The sequence below is a fragment of the Triturus cristatus genome, chromosome 6, assembly GCF_964204655.1.
Source record: "Triturus cristatus chromosome 6, aTriCri1.1, whole genome shotgun sequence".
Taxonomy (NCBI): domain Eukaryota; kingdom Metazoa; phylum Chordata; class Amphibia; order Caudata; family Salamandridae; genus Triturus; species Triturus cristatus.
The window spans coordinates 468,260,929-468,278,587 of record NC_140589.1 but is presented as its reverse complement, the minus strand read 5'-3'; the positions used below and the strand labels follow the sequence as shown (position 1 = coordinate 468,278,587).

Sequence of the window (17,659 nt, the reverse complement as noted above, 5' to 3'; positions counted from 1 at the left end):
TTCTACAAAATGAAGGATTCGGATTTGAAGAGCAAAGATACTACAATTTCTGACTAAAATGATCCTTAGTCAAAATCGTTACAAAATTGAAACCCCCTGGGGAACATGGTTTTATCAGATATAATAGTTCTTACTTAGTCATTACAGAAAAATAAGAGGCAGCAATGATCCCTGGCTGGAATAGATTATGTGGTTGTTACGCGGGTACAGTACTTCTTTGTGATAAACTGACATTCTTTGCCCAAAAAAGAAACAGACAGACATTTAATATAGAGGACATACCACAAACCGAACTTTGTCTTTTAATACATTAGAGATTACTACTCAACGCAATGACCGCTGGAAGAGAGTTTATATCAAATATCTCATTCAAGAAAACCATTGACTCCTTCAACTCCAGCACTACCGCCATTCTGAATGGGTTGTCTCCATGCAACTATCTTCATTCTTCAGCTAAAACAGCATCCCATCGAATTGCTGAACCAGGTTTCCTTCAGGGCATTGCACTGAACTATTACTAATTGTCATCCGGGATGAGTTCAAATCAATAGTCGAGCTGAACAGGGAGGCAGTACTCCTGCTCTAACTCTGTGACATTGCGGCTTCCAACAACACACACAGACTGAATAGACTCTTAATACACTTAAAAACATCATGCATGTAATAGCACGCCTAATCTGAAATCTGATAAAATATAACCACATCATGTCCATCATGTTGGATCTCCAATGAATCACCCACCATCTTGAAAAACCAGCTTCATCATCTACAAAGTCATTATACCGGCACCCCTGCCCATCGAGCAGGCAAGCACACCACACTTCCAGCTAGGACACCGTTGTATCGGAAACAAAGATGTGAAAAAATAACAAATAAGTTAACATGTCTTCTCCCTTAAGGCAACCAGGATCTGGAATTACATCCCTGTACACATCAAGACTGACTCAACTCAACTCCAATTCAGAAAATAACCGAAGATGCACATTTTTAAAGAACACTACATCACAACAGAGTAACAGTCCACTTTCAGTCTGTCCCCAGGTATTGCTCCAATCATCTTTTGGCTGTATCATTGCCTTTGACCCTGCACAGAGTTCCACTGTCTTTCAGCTAAATTTGAGCTATACCAAAAAACTTACAAAGCACTGCACTGGACAGCATCTCTTTTTACCTTTCAAAACAGACATCAATAAACCATCAACCCACAGTCTTCCAAATCCTCACCTTTTGGTTTTGAAGCAGGCATCCTTTAAAGGGATTGCCTCTTTGTTTTTGAATAGCTATTTGATCCTCCTCTGTGTATAATCAACAACTACAGTCACTTCTGCTAAAACACAAACTTTGCATATACCTTCCTACCAGGATGAGACACCACATTTGACAGCCCAGAGGGACAGAACGTCCCATATGGGCGAGGATGCCTTTCTAGAACGCAGTCTACCAGACAGCACAGCTGACAGGCTATGATAAAGACATCTTAGGGAGTTTCAGAAAGTTGACCTAGAAATGCATTCAGTCAGTTGCTTGCTATTCGCTTTGAGGTTTGTAACTCACGTTTTCTGGCTTTCCATTTGCTGGCTTAATTTGCTTTAGGCTGTCCAGCTTGAGTTTGTACCTCCCCATGCCAAAGCCGCATTTATAGTATTCTTCCACTAACTCATTTTTTTAAATAAACAGGCCTTTAAATCTTATTATCTCGTCACATTTGCTGGCATTCAAAGCCCGAGGTCAAATGTCAAGCGAGGGAACCTGGTGTTTATTTTACTTTTGGCTGACTTCAAAGTGAGAGGGTTTACAGGAAAGAGGAATGCAGCGTACTTTATCCATAGACCCTGCTTGTGCCCCTTTTAAAATATATATATATATATATATATATATATATATATATATATATATTGGACAGCCATCTCAAAAGGTATCGTGTTCTTCAACTACACAAAATATTTGCTTTTTATTCATGTGGCATGAAGTTACTATTAGCATTGTCAGGGTGGGTGGAGGCATGACCATTTCTAAAATCCTGTTTGAAAACTATTACTTACAAAAAAAAACTTGCACTGATTTAATCTGATGTAATAGTGCTAAAATGAAACAGTTCTGCATGTGAATGAAATACATTTTTGCAGAGACGGTTTCATATTTAACATGTTTTTTGCAAAATGTCTTTATAAATGACGGTGGCCCAAAAGTTACGTGTGCAGGACACCCTTGTTACTTGCTTACCTTCACATCGATTAACTTGTACATATATGCTTGCCTGTTTTCAACAGTGGTTGCATGCAAAGTTCAGGAGGCCGCTTACGGATGGCACTAATTTAGTATGATGTACTATACTACTAAGATGAAACAGTTCTGCGTGTGAATAAAATACATTTTTGCAGGGACTTTTTCTTATTTAATACGTTTTGAACATAATTCCTGTTCTTTGGTGACTCCATTTTATTTGTGAAACTGGCTTTTTAGGAACAAAGTACAAAATCGCATTTCAGTCTAACATAAAGATTAGGAGCAATTTACACTGTTTATGGCCATTCACTGTCAAGCACAGGATAAGATATTTTCACAGGAAAGAGCCAGCCACATTGTAACACAATTTAACAATGCTTGGTTTTCACTTTGATTTGTAAAGCATATGATGTATTTATGACACCTGTGGCAACTCGCTTTGGAGTGATAAGTTTAAAGGCACTTTTTATAAAAGCTTGTGTGTTTACGTTTAGCTACACACTAGGTCACTGGCACACCTTGAAAGTGTATGGATCACTTTCTTTTTTTTAAAGTACGGGAAGTTTTTGTAAAAAGCACTTAAAAGTTCAATAAGTATTTCAGCGCTTTATAAGAGCACCAGTTATGTGGAACAAAGACACTTTTTTAAGGCACTCAGGAGATTACATGAATTGGCCAGGATCACAGGATGTTGAGCCAACGCAGAGCCTCGAACCTAGGTCCCCAAGTCAAGAGCTCATGTGTAAAAGACACTGACAAAGACAATAGATTTTGCATAGGCGAAACCTACTGGCTTTGCCAATGCTTGTTCTTTATTATTACATATAATACGATCTTGAAATACAAACCTTAAGGATTTGCACTATATGAAACTTCTCCAATATTTGATTGTACTAAAATATTGTCCATGTAGAAAAGCAACCCCGGCCATCCAAAGGTTGCACATAACCTACTTGCCTTTTAGTTCACTACTGGCATTTTCAAGGTGGGTGGAAGCATGAATGTTTCTAAATTCATGTTTGAAAACTATTCCTTATAATAAAAGATACAAATCCTTGCGCTGATTTAGTCTGATATACTACTACTAAGATGAAACAGTTATGCATGTGAATAACACATTTTTGGGAATTTTTGAAAAAAAAGTTTTCATATTTTACACGTTTGTTGGCGAATGTCTTTAATGGCTTAAAAGTTAACTGTGCAGTGCATCCTAGTTCCTTGCTTTTGTTCACATTGATTAACTTGTAAATAAATGCTTTCCTGTTTTGAACAAGGGGTTGCAATGAAAGGGTCAGGACTGTGCTTGCTGTCCCCAGACTACAGATCTACAGGGACATTATATTATAGATTATACAGCAGTGCTGACCTCAGTGCAGCATAGCAAGTGAAAAAAAAATGCTATAACACAGTCAACACTGGCTGCGTCATAAAGCTTTTTTTCTTTACTTTCAACCATTTACTTTCAACCATTTGCAACATAGCTAAAAAAAAACATTGGCGAAGCTGATAGATTTCACTGAGGCAAAACCTACTGGCTTTGCCAATGCTTGTTTTTGCCTACTGTTCCACTCTGACACAAGATTATGAAAGGCCTCAAATTAATTGGGAAGAGCAACAAAGACACAGCTGAACACCTCACCTACATGTACATTACAACCAGATGCAAACTACCAAATGCCTTAAGAAAATGGTCCATGAATGTACAAATATTTGGAAATCACCTCCCTGGAGCAGAGACAGTACCTATACCATAAATCAAGGGATCATCCCATGGTGATACGGATTTATGAGAACTACTTATACAATCTAAGAACACTGTGTCACAGCCCTTGTGTATGCACTGCACGAAGTCTGCAGCTAAAAGATGAAATCCCTTCTGACCATCACAGGCAACACAAAATGCTTCCCACATAGGTCAGAGTATAAACCTACCCTTCATCAACTTTGTACACTGATGATGCGCTGCAAAATTACAGTCAGTGCGAAGACATGCTAAAAATGCTATAATTTAATTGGTCATATCACGAGGATCTATTTAAGCAGAATGTCATCAAGCGGGGCACGTGTAGTGGAGTAACAAAACTTGAGGGGGCCCCCCTGCAAAGTACATGCGCGGGGCGCCCCACGTTCAAGACCCAGTCTGAAGCTCTCAGGCCAGGGGCCTGCCAATGCCGGAGGGGGCCCCCCCAGAGCTGGGGCCCCTTGCACCTGGCCCCTTTAGTTACGCCACCGAGCACGTGCATGTCTCTCTCAAATTAAAAGGGTATTCAAAGTGTGTCTAACTTTGAGCTAATTTAATACATCACAACCCACATACGTAAGAAGGTATTGGTAATTATATCATCACCTGTGTGATTTTAATATTGTGTTGCTTATTAATTAATCCCTGTCAAGTTGCATCTAAAAGTGGGCGTTAGAATATAGCAAGCAGGCCAGTATTTTGTACATCAAACCGTGTTCATTAGAATCTCACTGACAGAGGTAGTTTAAAGGAGGGTATACAGGATGTGTATCGTTTTTGGACCTTGTGAATGTCAACATAAAGTAGCAGTAATAATGTTTATTAGGTTTTAACAAAACCATAAAAGCACATAAAAAATAGAACAGTATATACATTAGTGACATTTAAATAATTTAAAATCACAATTTAAAAGATAGAAAAGCCTGTTCACATTAATGACATTCTGTAATTATAATATCCTGAAACAATCTATTAACAAGATCAAACTTTAGATAATACAGATTAGTATACAAGCTAAAACTATAGAACAGTATACAGCGATTCTCTAATGCTATCAAAAAATCAAAAAGGGAATTAGCATTTAATCAGTGATTTAAAAGAGAATCTCATGTATGGGTAGAGATTGACCCCCAATGTAACTCATTTCAAGGTCCTAAACAACTCTTTCAGATGTAATCAGTTATTTAGAGGACTACATTTGTATTTATCGTGAAGTGGTATGTGCTTGCATCTAAGTCGCCATGCGTATAACAGATATCTTGATAGGGCATAAATCAACCATGCAGTTGTATCACTTCAGAGGATTCCAATGGTAGGCCTCATTTGCCTTACAGACAAGATGCAGCAAATCGGAACTAGCCAAGATCTCTTATTTGCAGGGTATCTGGGACAGAGGGATAAAAGGTGCTCTTCTGTTTCAGGGATATCATGGCAGAATGGGTATAAGGGCAAGATGTTTTGGCCATTCCATCTGAAGCAAAATCCATTAAGTGGCAAAATCCCATTTCTAAATTTTAAGTATACGGATTTCGTTTACAGGTGTACGATCTGATTCATGAACTCCTCACAATACGAATTATCTTTAAAATCCAGAAACCTGCCAGTTAGATCCCGCACTATTGCATGGTTCAGACATAGGCCACTGGTGTGGAGCCAGCACCTCTTCTTGAGGAACGTCAAAGTGTTTTTCTTAATGGAATTGGGACTGTCCACAATTCGCTCATACCAAGATTAATTAACCATACTTTGACATACTTTTTTATTAATAAAACATATTTTATTGATTTTCTTACTATCACAACTTCTTCCGTCAATGGTACACATTATTTAAAATCGCCATTAGTATGCCATATATTAGATCTCAACATAAAATAAACAGTGGTACTGTTGTCAATGAATTGCCAGTGGTACTATCTTACAGATTTAACATATATATTTCCATTGCATTGTAATGACCATCGAAATGTCGTTACTTCCATACATATAACACAGTATAAGCTGTAACGGGTTACACCACTCATTTCGTCCCTCCCAATCTTAACCTAATCTAACTATGTTTCCCTCCCCCTCCCACCCCACAGACTCAGTTCTGCATTTACATATTCATGTTGATAGTCAGCATAGCGATACTTAACAGTTGTATTTCATGGCACAAGTTCCGCAATTGGTACCTATTATAGTATATAGCATTGCAAGGTCCAGGTCTCTGCATCGCCCACTTTTTGTTGGCATCCTTAACAGTCTAATATTGCCCCTTCTACAGTGACTGTACTTCTGTGGATATAAATTTCTCCAACATCATATTCCATTCCAGCTTTACCCCATCTGACCACTTCATTGTACCAATCTAGCACCGACGGTGCTTTTGCCGCTTTCCACCTCATGCTTATTGTGCGTTTAGCAAGGATCAATGCCAAATTGGAAAATCTATGTTTGGGACTCCCCTGTTTGGCTCTAGCGGTTATTACTAGTATGTAGTACTCAAACAACTGTCCTCCCTTCCCTGGGGCTACCTCGTTTAATATTGTGTGTACTGTTGCCCAGTAATGTGTCAGCCGTGGGCAAGACCATAGCATATCTAATAAGTTTGCATTAGAGTCTTGACATTGGGGGCATACGTCCGTTATATCTGGAAACATCATACTTAATCTGTGGGGGGGGGTCAGGTAAGCGCGATGTACAATCATAAGCTGAATTCATTTAAACTTCGGATTACGCAATACCATCCTCGGATATTCCATTAAAATTCTCCATTCTTTGTCCCTCAATTCACGGCCTATGTCAGTAGTCCATTTATAGCGGAGTGTTTGTAGTAATACTGCAGCACATGTTCGGATCCTGCGATATAACCATTTAGTCAAATGACTGCGGTTACCCATCAAATATTGCATGTATACTAATTCATGTGTCGGGGGCTCTGCCCCTCCAGGCACCCATGTGTTCCCAACATATCTTGTTATATTTGCATGGAGAAGAAATAATGTATTTGGTACTCCCTGTTCCCTCACGAATGTAGCATGATTCATCAATGTGTGATCTGGGAATAACATTCCCACCATGTCTACGCCATACTTTGACATACTTTAACCAAGGAATATAACCTTTTCTGTCAAGTGCCATTATTTCAAGAAACGATTTTCGCACATGGAGTGGTGAACTATTGTGGCAGACTCATGTCCAATAGGCTATGTGTCTAAATGCTGCCACATGTGAAATACTTTGGAGACCAGGATTCAAGCGTATTGGGATTAAAGGTGCATTATGAGGTAAATCCAAAATCCAACTCATAAAAATGTTTCCTCAATGGCCCCCTACATTCTAAAAACCCCGGATCTCGGCACTGTATAGTGCAGCACTTACCCCCTTTGCCCGATAGATGTCAATGACAGGGGCAACTGTCCTGTATGTTCTTGCTTTCAGCCTTTTAGACAAGGCAGAGCGGGCATGCTGGAGGGTGAGCTGGGAATTGGAGATGTGTGGAGTCTAAGCTATTGTGTTAATGAATGTAAGCCCTAATTAAACAAATTCATTAACTTGTTCTAAAAAGATACCACCAAGCTTCACCATACCCTTAAACGATTTATACAGATTAAACGCCATAAATTTTGTCTTGTTTACATTTATATCTAGTCCAAGGTCATCACATGCACCTGAAAAACTATTCTGTAGATTCTGTAGCTCCATAAGTGTTCTAGGAACAAGTAATGTATCATCCACAAACATTATAGACGCAACTGAGCTGCCAGTTATCTTAGGCGGGTTACCACTGCAGTTGTGTAAGTACTCTAACAGCTCATTAATGTATTAAGTAAACAGATTTGGGACCAAGACACACCCCTGTGTTCTTCTCATATCTCGGTTTTCCTTTGTCTTTTCAGATTACTTTACTACTTCAGGGTTTCACAGGAAAGGGCTTTCCCAAATCCTTTATTTCCTAAACTTCTCCTGCTATTCTCAGTTACACAGTAACTGAGAACACAGTTACACTGTATATAAGCATTTATTTGGACTATAGATATGTACCTATATGTGTATTGCTTTGCATAAACGTGTATAGTAATTATGCTTTTAAAAATATATTTGTTAGTTCTGCTTAACAAATGTACATATTACTGATAGTTACCTTATTCTTTATTTTAACATATATATAAGTGACTGCATTAATAAGTAAATCTTTTATCATAACTATTTATCTACAATTGCTTCACTATTGAATAACAAGAAAAAATAATGTAAGTACAGCAACACTTGAAAGTTGGAGTTTATTAAATGCATCTTTATTCAACATATATTACCTTGCATTATGCTTGTGTGTATGTATATATATATATATATATATATATATATATATATATATATATATTCGTCAGCAATGTGATCCTTTACTCCCACGCGCTCGATCACGGGTGCTCAGCGTTGGGGCCGGATCCTGGCCCAATTTTCTTCAATTTTGAAACAAGGGACGCGGCACTCAAAACTTGGCTCTTTAGCTTTTTAATGCAGTATTGACCACTCAGACCAACGCGTTTCAGCCTGCTCTCGGCTTTGTTCACGGTAAGTGAGTAATCATTTGTTTCTACTATTTATCCCATATTTGCCTCAATGTGGCATTATGGGAATTGTAGTACATATTTGTAATTTATTTAGAATAAAAAATGACAACAAAAATTATTACATGTTTAAATATTTGCCACATATTTCCACAATGTTTAGCGTATTAACTTTAGCTTTATGGAAGTTTTATGCGTAGTATTATCCATTTGACAATATTATGGTATAGTACCTGTATTATTTGCGCATTTCCCTGTGCTCTTTTGTATGCACTCTCTTTTGCTTGCAATAAATTGATATAGTATCAAACGTTAAAACAAAACGGAGGTCACTTCAGTGCATACATTAACCTTGTTAAATTCATGATTCTTTTCTATGTAAACACATCATCATGGGGTATAGTACCCCTTATCAATGCTATTTATATCATGATTTCAAGCAGCTTATTTTCCAATGCAAACGGTCAGTATTTATCAATGGTAAACAGTCTCTCCTCTTACTCTAGATGTACAAACAGTTGTTCATCATAATTCATCACCCTCTGGATTTTTGTTTCTAGTCTAATGATTAACCGTGATTCTGTTTGTCGCAGTTTTTTCATCCTATTCCCACCCCGTTCTTCTTAGGGTATCATCCGTATCCCATAGTAGTTCATGGCTCTCCAGTCACTTTTTTGACAGGACGCCATATGCTTAGCTGTTGCATATGACATATCTTTATTTTTTACGGCTCTTATATGCTCTAGAATCCGTTTTTTCAGCATGCACACTGTGCTTCCGACATATTGCATTCCGCATTTACACTCGATAACATATACCACATGAATTGATGTACAAAGGATTTTTTGTTCAATTTTGATGACTTGCCCACTTGGATCATTGATGGTGTTTTTGTTTTTACCAATATTGCAGGCTTTGCAGACACTACATTTTTTAAAACCCTTTTGTTGGTTACTTAGCCAGTTCTCCGATTCAGACATATTGTCAAATGGGTAATACTACGCATAAAACTTCCATAAAGCTAAAGTTAATACGCTAAACATTGTGGAAATATGTGGCAAATATTTAAACATGTAATAATTTGTGTTGTCATTTTTTATTCTAAATAAATTACAAATATGTACTACAATTCCCATAATGCCACATTGAGGCAAATATGGGATAAATAGTAGAAACAAATGATTACTCACTTACCGTGAACAAAGCCGAGAGCAGGATGAAACGCGTTGCTCTGAGTGGTAAATACTGCATTAAAAAGCTAAAAAGCCAAGTTTTGAGTGCCGCGTCTCTTGTTTAAAAAAAAAAAATGTATATATATATATATTCACTGAAAAAACCATAGGTTTCACACATGTTATAGTTAGCGGAAATTTTACTGATAAAAAACCAATGAAATTGCCCCGTTATAGTTAGTGCTGGCAACTATAACTCACGCGACCGCAATCCTCTGCTGATGCTAATACTGTATTTAGACACTTATTTGCCCATATCTTCTTCCATACATTTTTAGCTATACATATATTACAAATATTTTTTTTTCATAAAGACACATATGTCATCAGCAGAAGATTGCGGTCGCGTGAGTTATAGTTGCCAGCACTAACTATAACGGGGCAATTTCATTGGTTTTTTATCAGTAAAATTTCCGCTAACTATAACATGTGTGAAACCTATGGTTTTTTCAGTGAATTTGCAAGGTTTTTTAAATGCTAATTCCTAACTATAACGTGTGTGAAACCTATGGTTTTTTCAGTGAATTTGTACGGTTTTTTAAATGCTAAGTGACTTTACGCCATTCGTGGCGTGCGCGCCCACTTAACGCAGTTCGTTCCGTGCGCGCACGGTGCGCTTCGCGCACCGTGCGCGCACAGTGAGCACGCGGTGCGCTTCGCGCACCGCGCACCCACTTTACGCAGTTAGTGCCGTGCCCACGTTACGCTAGATGGGCCATGTACGCACGATGCGCTTCGCGCACCGTGCGCACATGGAGGACATATTATGCGCTTCCTTGTGATAGGTAATCTGTTGAAATTTTTTGGGAAAATTTTCTGTGCTCTGATAAGCCATGCACAAATGGTGGCCTACGGCCACCATTTGCACAAGGGGTGGAGAAAGTGTGGATAGTGTTTTTTTTATTTTTATTTTTTTACCGTACGCTTACGGTAAGCGTACGGTAAGCGTACCCCGCGAAATTGCCGAAAAAAAAATAATGCCGTTTTTGCTCTTGGGGGATGTTTGGGGACTCCCTCAACATGACTATGTGAGAGGGAGTTGTCAAAACATCCCCGTAACATGTTTTTGGCCATCATGTTTGATACATAACACTCAGTGCGGTAGACAAAATGGCGGACGCCGCTTCCTGGTTTCTGCCGATTCGAATGTTTACTAAGATCTAAGAGCCAATCAGAATCGCGCTCGCGCACGCCACCGTACGCTTACCGTAAGCGTACGGTAAGCGTACCGTAAGCGGGCTCAGATATATATATTGATTTAAAGGCTATTTTCTCAGAATCTACTGAACAGATTTACACCAAACCTACAAAAGGCACTTCCTTGACCTAGGGACTACCTCTCTGCCAAATTTCTAGTAATTCTGTTCAGCCGTTCGGGCTGTAGCTCGTTCTAAAGGTCCTATGGAAAAATGCATGGGAAAAACGCGTTTTGGGACCCCCCTTTTATCTCAGCCCCCGCTTGACGAATCCCCCCGAGACTTTCAGGGTAGGAGCGGAGCGTAGCGCCCCACCTATTTTGAGAAATTCGCGAGGATTCGTCGACCGGCGCCAAAGTTATTCAAAATAGAATGTTGAGGTTTTCCTATGGAAACGTGGTCCTAACTATAACTACCTACTGGCGACCGCCAGTAGGTAATATATATATATATATATATATATATATACACACACACACAAACATGTTCCATGTACTTATGTATCTATATATTTATTACTTTTCTTCTAATTCAGCATATCCAATGCACTACCCCAGTGTTTCCCAGACTGGGGTCTGTGGACCCCCAGGGGTCCGTGACACATTCCCAGGGGGTCTGCAGGCAGCAGTTTTAAAAAAATTGCAAAGTTCCTTGCAGAATTAGCAGTTTTCGAGCAACAATAAATATGTCAAGATAACACCAGTAAATAATGTACCAGCTGGAGAGTGAGGGTTAATATGCCTGCTGCAAAGAACGCGTACCATGCATTTTAAAAAACAGTGTTTTATGTGGAGGGGTAAAACAATACTGCAGCACCATGAGTGTAATATTCTTGTTTGTCGAAAGGGGGAGGCAATCCTTCCTGATTTAAGGTTCTTTATTGGGAACTCTGTGATGACAATTTCTATCACAGAGGAAACGAATTCAACAACCGTCCGCAGGCAAGAACCCGGGTTCTTGCCTGCGGACGGTTGTTGAATTCGTTTCCTTTCGACAAACAAGAATATTACACTCATGGTGCTGCCCTGCAGTATTGTTTTACCCCTCCATAGATATTAGGAAGCAATATCCTCATCCAACTAGGATCGGAATCAGCACAATCCATTTGAGGAGGAGATAAAATTGCTTCTTCCTAGACTGAATACAATAAATCACAAGAGTCCTTTTTAGAAATCTCTACTGTCCTGAAGATGGTCTGACGGATTGACGCCATTACAGACCGAAACGTCGACTACACTATCTATATCCATAACATCTTTGTACAGTTGATTACTCTCCTAATAAGAGATAGATCTCTGTGTTACCTTTTGGATTAGATACTTGGTGTCATGAAATGTGGATAACATTTATTCTTTTCTCTTTTCATGTGACACCGCACATTTAATTGTTCATTTGTACTCCTTTTTATTGATTGCATATATAAAATGATTTGTGATTTTTTCACGAAATAGATACCTCGTGTGTGTTTTTCATATTTGATTAATTCAGCTAATTAACATGTTGTAGAGTATCAGTCTTGAACTCATTTCCGAATTAATTTTTTAAAACTAAAAAAAGATACAATTTCTTTAAACAAAATCCCTTGTTGGCACATTACCTTTTTGTTTAAACTTGCCCAAGCCCTCAAGGGTATATTGGGTCTTTCCCCTACGGTTACACTGTCTTAATTGAATAAGGTCGAAACGCCGTCGACATTCCAGTGTAATTTACGGCCACCATAGGATTAAACCCTCACAACAAATTATTTATTGTATTTATGTTATTTGATTGTAATTATTGTTTGTTTCCATTTTGCGCCGCTTCACGCTGTATATATATCACTTGTGTCACTGCACTTATCACTTGCACTGAGCACGGTCAGTACACAATTGGTGTGTTTCTTGGCTACTTTAATTCAATTGTAATATAGTGCTGTTATAACTATTTGCATAATAATAATGCTTTTTTTTCTTATCTTGGTCTCCTGTTTCCCTTCCTTCATGATTTATGCATTCACTTTAAACTGCGTTTGTAATTAATGGTTGAGACATTGTCGTTTTGTTACCATAATTCACCCGGTCTCAACTGGGTAAACGGGTTTACTCCTGTTTCACGTTCTTTTACACACTGCATGGTACAAGCTAGAAACTTATGTTTTTTCCCAGTCTTTCATTTGCCTGATGCTGCTAAAGGAGTTTATTTGGGTGGAAATACATTTGTATTGTTAAAGTCAATGCTAACCACTGTGTTATGTTCTGCATCCTAAGTTTGTGCTTTTTCAGACCAAGCGCTATTTAAAAATGCCAACCAGTATGAATGACATGTGAATCCTACACCTTGTAGTCCCCTTTGCCTTAAATAACATTTTCTCTACACTGATTTACAAGTATGATTCCTTGTCTCTATATGTGTGTTATGTAAAGTGCTCTGATATCCTTCAATGGTATGAGAGATGCTATAAAACAAATGAAATACATGTGACAGAGGGGCTATGGAGAGATGAGTGGCACTGTTGGAGGGTGATAATAAGGGAATCATTTAGGAACCCTAACAAAGATTGTTGTATCCTGGTACATAGTAAGGTCATCGTTTACTATTCTTTAAAAGCTAATGCAATTCAATATATAATGATAAATGTGTTGTTGAATGCACCATTGTATCCTAAATTTTCTTGGGAGGGGGGGGGGGGGGAGCCTCCCAAAGCCCCCTTTGTAGTGGTTAGGCCCACTCACTGCACTTGGTGTGCACTGTATGGGGACTGGTCTGAAAACATTTGTCAGGGCTGCTTTGGGATTCCACTCAGGCCCTGGCAGAACTCTTTCAATATAAAATACTAAAATCCTTAGTAATTCGAGTATTTGGTTTGTGTGCAGATTTGTGTTTATTTTTTTCGAATTGCTCTTTCAATGTTTAAATTTAAATCATACAGATTGCTGGGGGTCCCCGGCTTCCAGTGGTGAGTCAATCGGGGTCCTGAGGAGTCAAATGTTTGGGAAGCACTGCACTACCCTATTTCTCACCTTATACTGCTCTCAATATATCCTCTATCTCAACACTCTGACTCATCTCAAACCTCGTTCTACTGCTCTTTCCTATCCACTACCCTATTTCTCACCTTATACCTCTATCAATATATCCTCTACCACCACTCCCTCATTTATCCCATACCACTACTATGATCCCCAAAATAACCCTTTCTAGACTCTTTCCTTCTCTACCCATCATTGAATCATCTTGTACCTCTTATTATTCAGATCTCCTAAACAAGCGTTTCTAAACCCATAACTGACTCTTCCCCCTCCACCTCCCTTTTGCTCATCCTAAACTCCCTCCTACTGCCGTGAACTCAACAAAAAAAAAAGATTCTAGACTATTCCCTCCTTTATCTCTCTCTATCCCTCCACTGTTCTGTTTCAATCCAAAAAACAGAATAGCATGTGCACCACTCAAAGTAATGCCATACTTCCCTAAACTAACTCCTCTCCACCTGACATTTACTCACCCCAAACCCTCGCCTACGGCTATAAACTCCCCCAAAAAAGATAATAATTTCTAGAACCTTCCCTCTTCCTTCTCAATCCAAATAACATACTAACATATCCACCACTCAAATTATTTTCATATTTCACTTTACTAATTCACTAGTAATCCTTTATGGGTTCTGGAGGCGCGTGCTACTCACCGAAAAAGAGCTTCAACACCCCATCAGGGGTAGCAAGCGCTATATAAATGCAAACCTTTTTCCCGCTTCTATCCCTCCACTAGCCTTCTCAATCCAAATAACTAACATATCCACCACAAAATTTACATTCATATTTCACAATACTAATTCACCACTAATCATTAATGGGTGCTACTTGCCAAAAATGCACTTCAACACCTCATATGGGGCAGTATGTGCTATATAAATACAATTACAATACCCCTCTGTCCACCTTAATGTGCTCTGCGAGTTCACCCTTTCGCCTCCTCTTCTAATTTACCTGGTGAAGCCTAATGATCGTTTGTAAAAGGTAGTTTGGAACACCAAACTGCGCTAAAACTGCCCACAATTTTCCCCTGGGAATAAGACCAAAGCGGGCACGTAAGTCCATGAATACAATGTACACGTTTATTTCTGATCACCACATACTTCCACAAAATTATTGAAAACCTGAATACCTAATCAATTGCACCTGTATTATCTCAAAAACCAGCCTGGCGGGGTGAGAGGATCTCGTTCTCTTTGATCCAACCATATAATCTCCCCAACAAACGCCTACAAAACCGTTTTTGTGAAATATCTATTAGGCTAATGGGCCTATAGTTGGTGGGATCATATTTGTCTCCTTTTTTATGCACTTGGGACCACCTCCGCCCCTAACCCGGAATCAGAAACCTGTGCACCATTTAAAACAACATTAAAACAAAGACTGAGGATAACACTCCATACATTCACTTCAGAAGGGAAAAGGTCACCAGGGATTTATCTAGTCCAGGAGCCTTTCCTCTCTGAAGCGTGGAAAGGGCTAGCCTAGTTTCCTCCAAATTAAAGTCAATAGAATCAATATCAATATCCCAGGATTCCCTGTTTTTACTTGCCTGTAATGGATTATCTATCCCCAGTCCTGTTTAAGTTTCTTCGGCGTAAAGTATACTAAAAAATGTTACCTAGGACATCGGTTGGACGTACTAATCTTCATCTATAACCTGGCTCCTACTTCCCTTAGCCACAATATGCCAGAACTGCTTGCTGTCTTTGCTTTTGGCTGCTATAGATAGATCTCTCTATTGGCATTCTTCCAATTCTCTTTTGCCTACATTTTGGACCTTGTTGGTGCCTTTAGTGGGTCAATACATTTTTGCATCATGAACTTATGGCTCCCATACCAGAGGTAAACTAGTAAATGCCTCAAAAAAATGTTCCATTCATGTACAAATATATGGAAACCACCTCCCTAGAGTAGAGACAGGACCTCTACCATAAGTCAATGGGATATCCCGTGGAGATACGGGTTCATAAAAATGACTGGTACAATCTAGGAAGAATGCAACCAAAAAGCTGAAACCTCCTTCTGACCATCACAGGCAACCCAAAATGCTTGCCACAAAGGTCGGAGTATAAACATACCCTCCATCAACTTTGTACACTGGTGATGCTCCGCAAAGTTACAGTGTGAAAATATGCTAAAAACGCTATAATTCAAATGGTCATATGACGAGAAGCTATTAAAGCACAATGTCAAATGGGACACGTGTATGTCTGTCTCAAATAAGAACGGGGAATTGTAAGTGTGCCTAACTTTGAGCTAATTTAATGCATCACACCCCACATACGTAAGAAGGTATTGGTGATTATAAATCACCTGTGCAATTGTATTATTGTGTGGAGTATCAATTAATCCCTGTCAAGTTGCATCTAAAAGCGGGACTTAGAATTTCGCAAGCAGGCCAGTATTTCGTACTGCGAACGGTGTTCATCAGAGTCTAACAGACCGAGGTTGTTTAAAGAGGCGTATATAGGATGCATTTTTGTTTTTGGGCCTTGTGTATGTCAAAATGTCAACACGTATACTGCTAGGTAGTAAGCTAGCAATCGGACAAACTTAAACCTACACATTGCAATCAAGTAGCCAAGAGACTACATTAAAACCTTGTTTAAGTCGCTTCCGCACACAACACCGATGTAGTTAATAAAGAAAACAATTGTAAAAATAAGACCCAAAAGGGAGAACAGAACCTATCCTTATCATACTGCAACTGGGTCTGGAGGGTACTGACGTCTGAATTACATCACTCAATGAACGAACACGTCCGGCAAACGAGTGTGCAGGGTCCGAGCTCCAATAAAGGTGGGCATAAAAACACATCAAGCTAGTGAGTTGGGGGGGGGGGAAAGAGTACCAACGTGAACCATCAAAAGAGAACACCCCTAAAATAACGCAGATAAGAAGTGATAGTGGAAATCCGGTCACAACAGCTGGCGACCTCGTGTGGTTAAGGCAGTCCCATCGCGGACACAAGCGTGCAGCAATATCATCAAGAAAAGAGCCGCCCAGCAACGGGGGGGTGGTAGTGTGCAGCGATCGAAATACCACGCCCACTGTTAGAAACAAGATTACTTGCCCTTGCAAAAAGACCACTTTTTGCAGCCTCTTGTAAGGGAAGGAATGCGCTTTCACAGATCCTATAATTGGCTCGGAGAGGGGATCTCTTCGCAGGGAGAGAAGGCTCAATGGCCACGGGAAGAGGGGAAACTGTTACAGATCGAGTTCTCCCGTAACGGTGACCTTTACTCACACAATCACAACACTCACCTGACACAGCTCTTAAAGGGCGCTTTGGTTGTGCCCCGTCTGTCTCATTCTATGACCGCCACCGGGCCCCAGCGCGCTCAGCCCTCCTCCCCCACGGCTCACTCTCCGCAGCCATCAGCAGCTCGAAGCCCGCAGCAAGGCCGAGTCACGTGACCTCACTGTTTACCGTGCAGTGGCCAGGAAGTTCGAGCGTGCGAGTGTGGGAAGGGCACTGAGCATGCGCAGTATGGAAAGTTGGAAAGGCGCGTGCGCGTGGGTCTGAAGAATCTCCATCGCTAAAATTACACTTTTAGTTTAGCCCAGTCACTCGCGATTTTATTATTATGTATTATATTTATTTGTTAAGTTAAGGTGCGACCGTGCCAGACCACGGTACAGAGATTTGCAGTATATATCCGTTGTGCATTACACACATGGGGAGAGGATGCAGTGGTCTGTC

The 17,659-nt window shown here is 39.6% G+C and overlaps 1 protein-coding gene across 2 annotated transcripts in view; it reads right to left on the bottom strand.

Annotated features, from left to right (window-relative positions):
* The window catches only part of PHF3 (PHD finger protein 3), a 640,592-nt gene extending 623,171 nt beyond the window's left edge, over positions 1-17,421 (bottom strand). Inside the window, exon 1 of one of the 2 annotated variants that reach the window (XM_085610899.1) lies at positions 17,221-17,421. The gene's annotated coding sequence lies outside the window, so the exon portion shown is untranslated. The remainder of the gene's footprint in view (positions 1-17,220) is intronic. The other variant, XM_085610900.1, reaches the window with a different exon arrangement.
* Between the last annotated feature and the right edge of the window lie 238 nt (positions 17,422-17,659).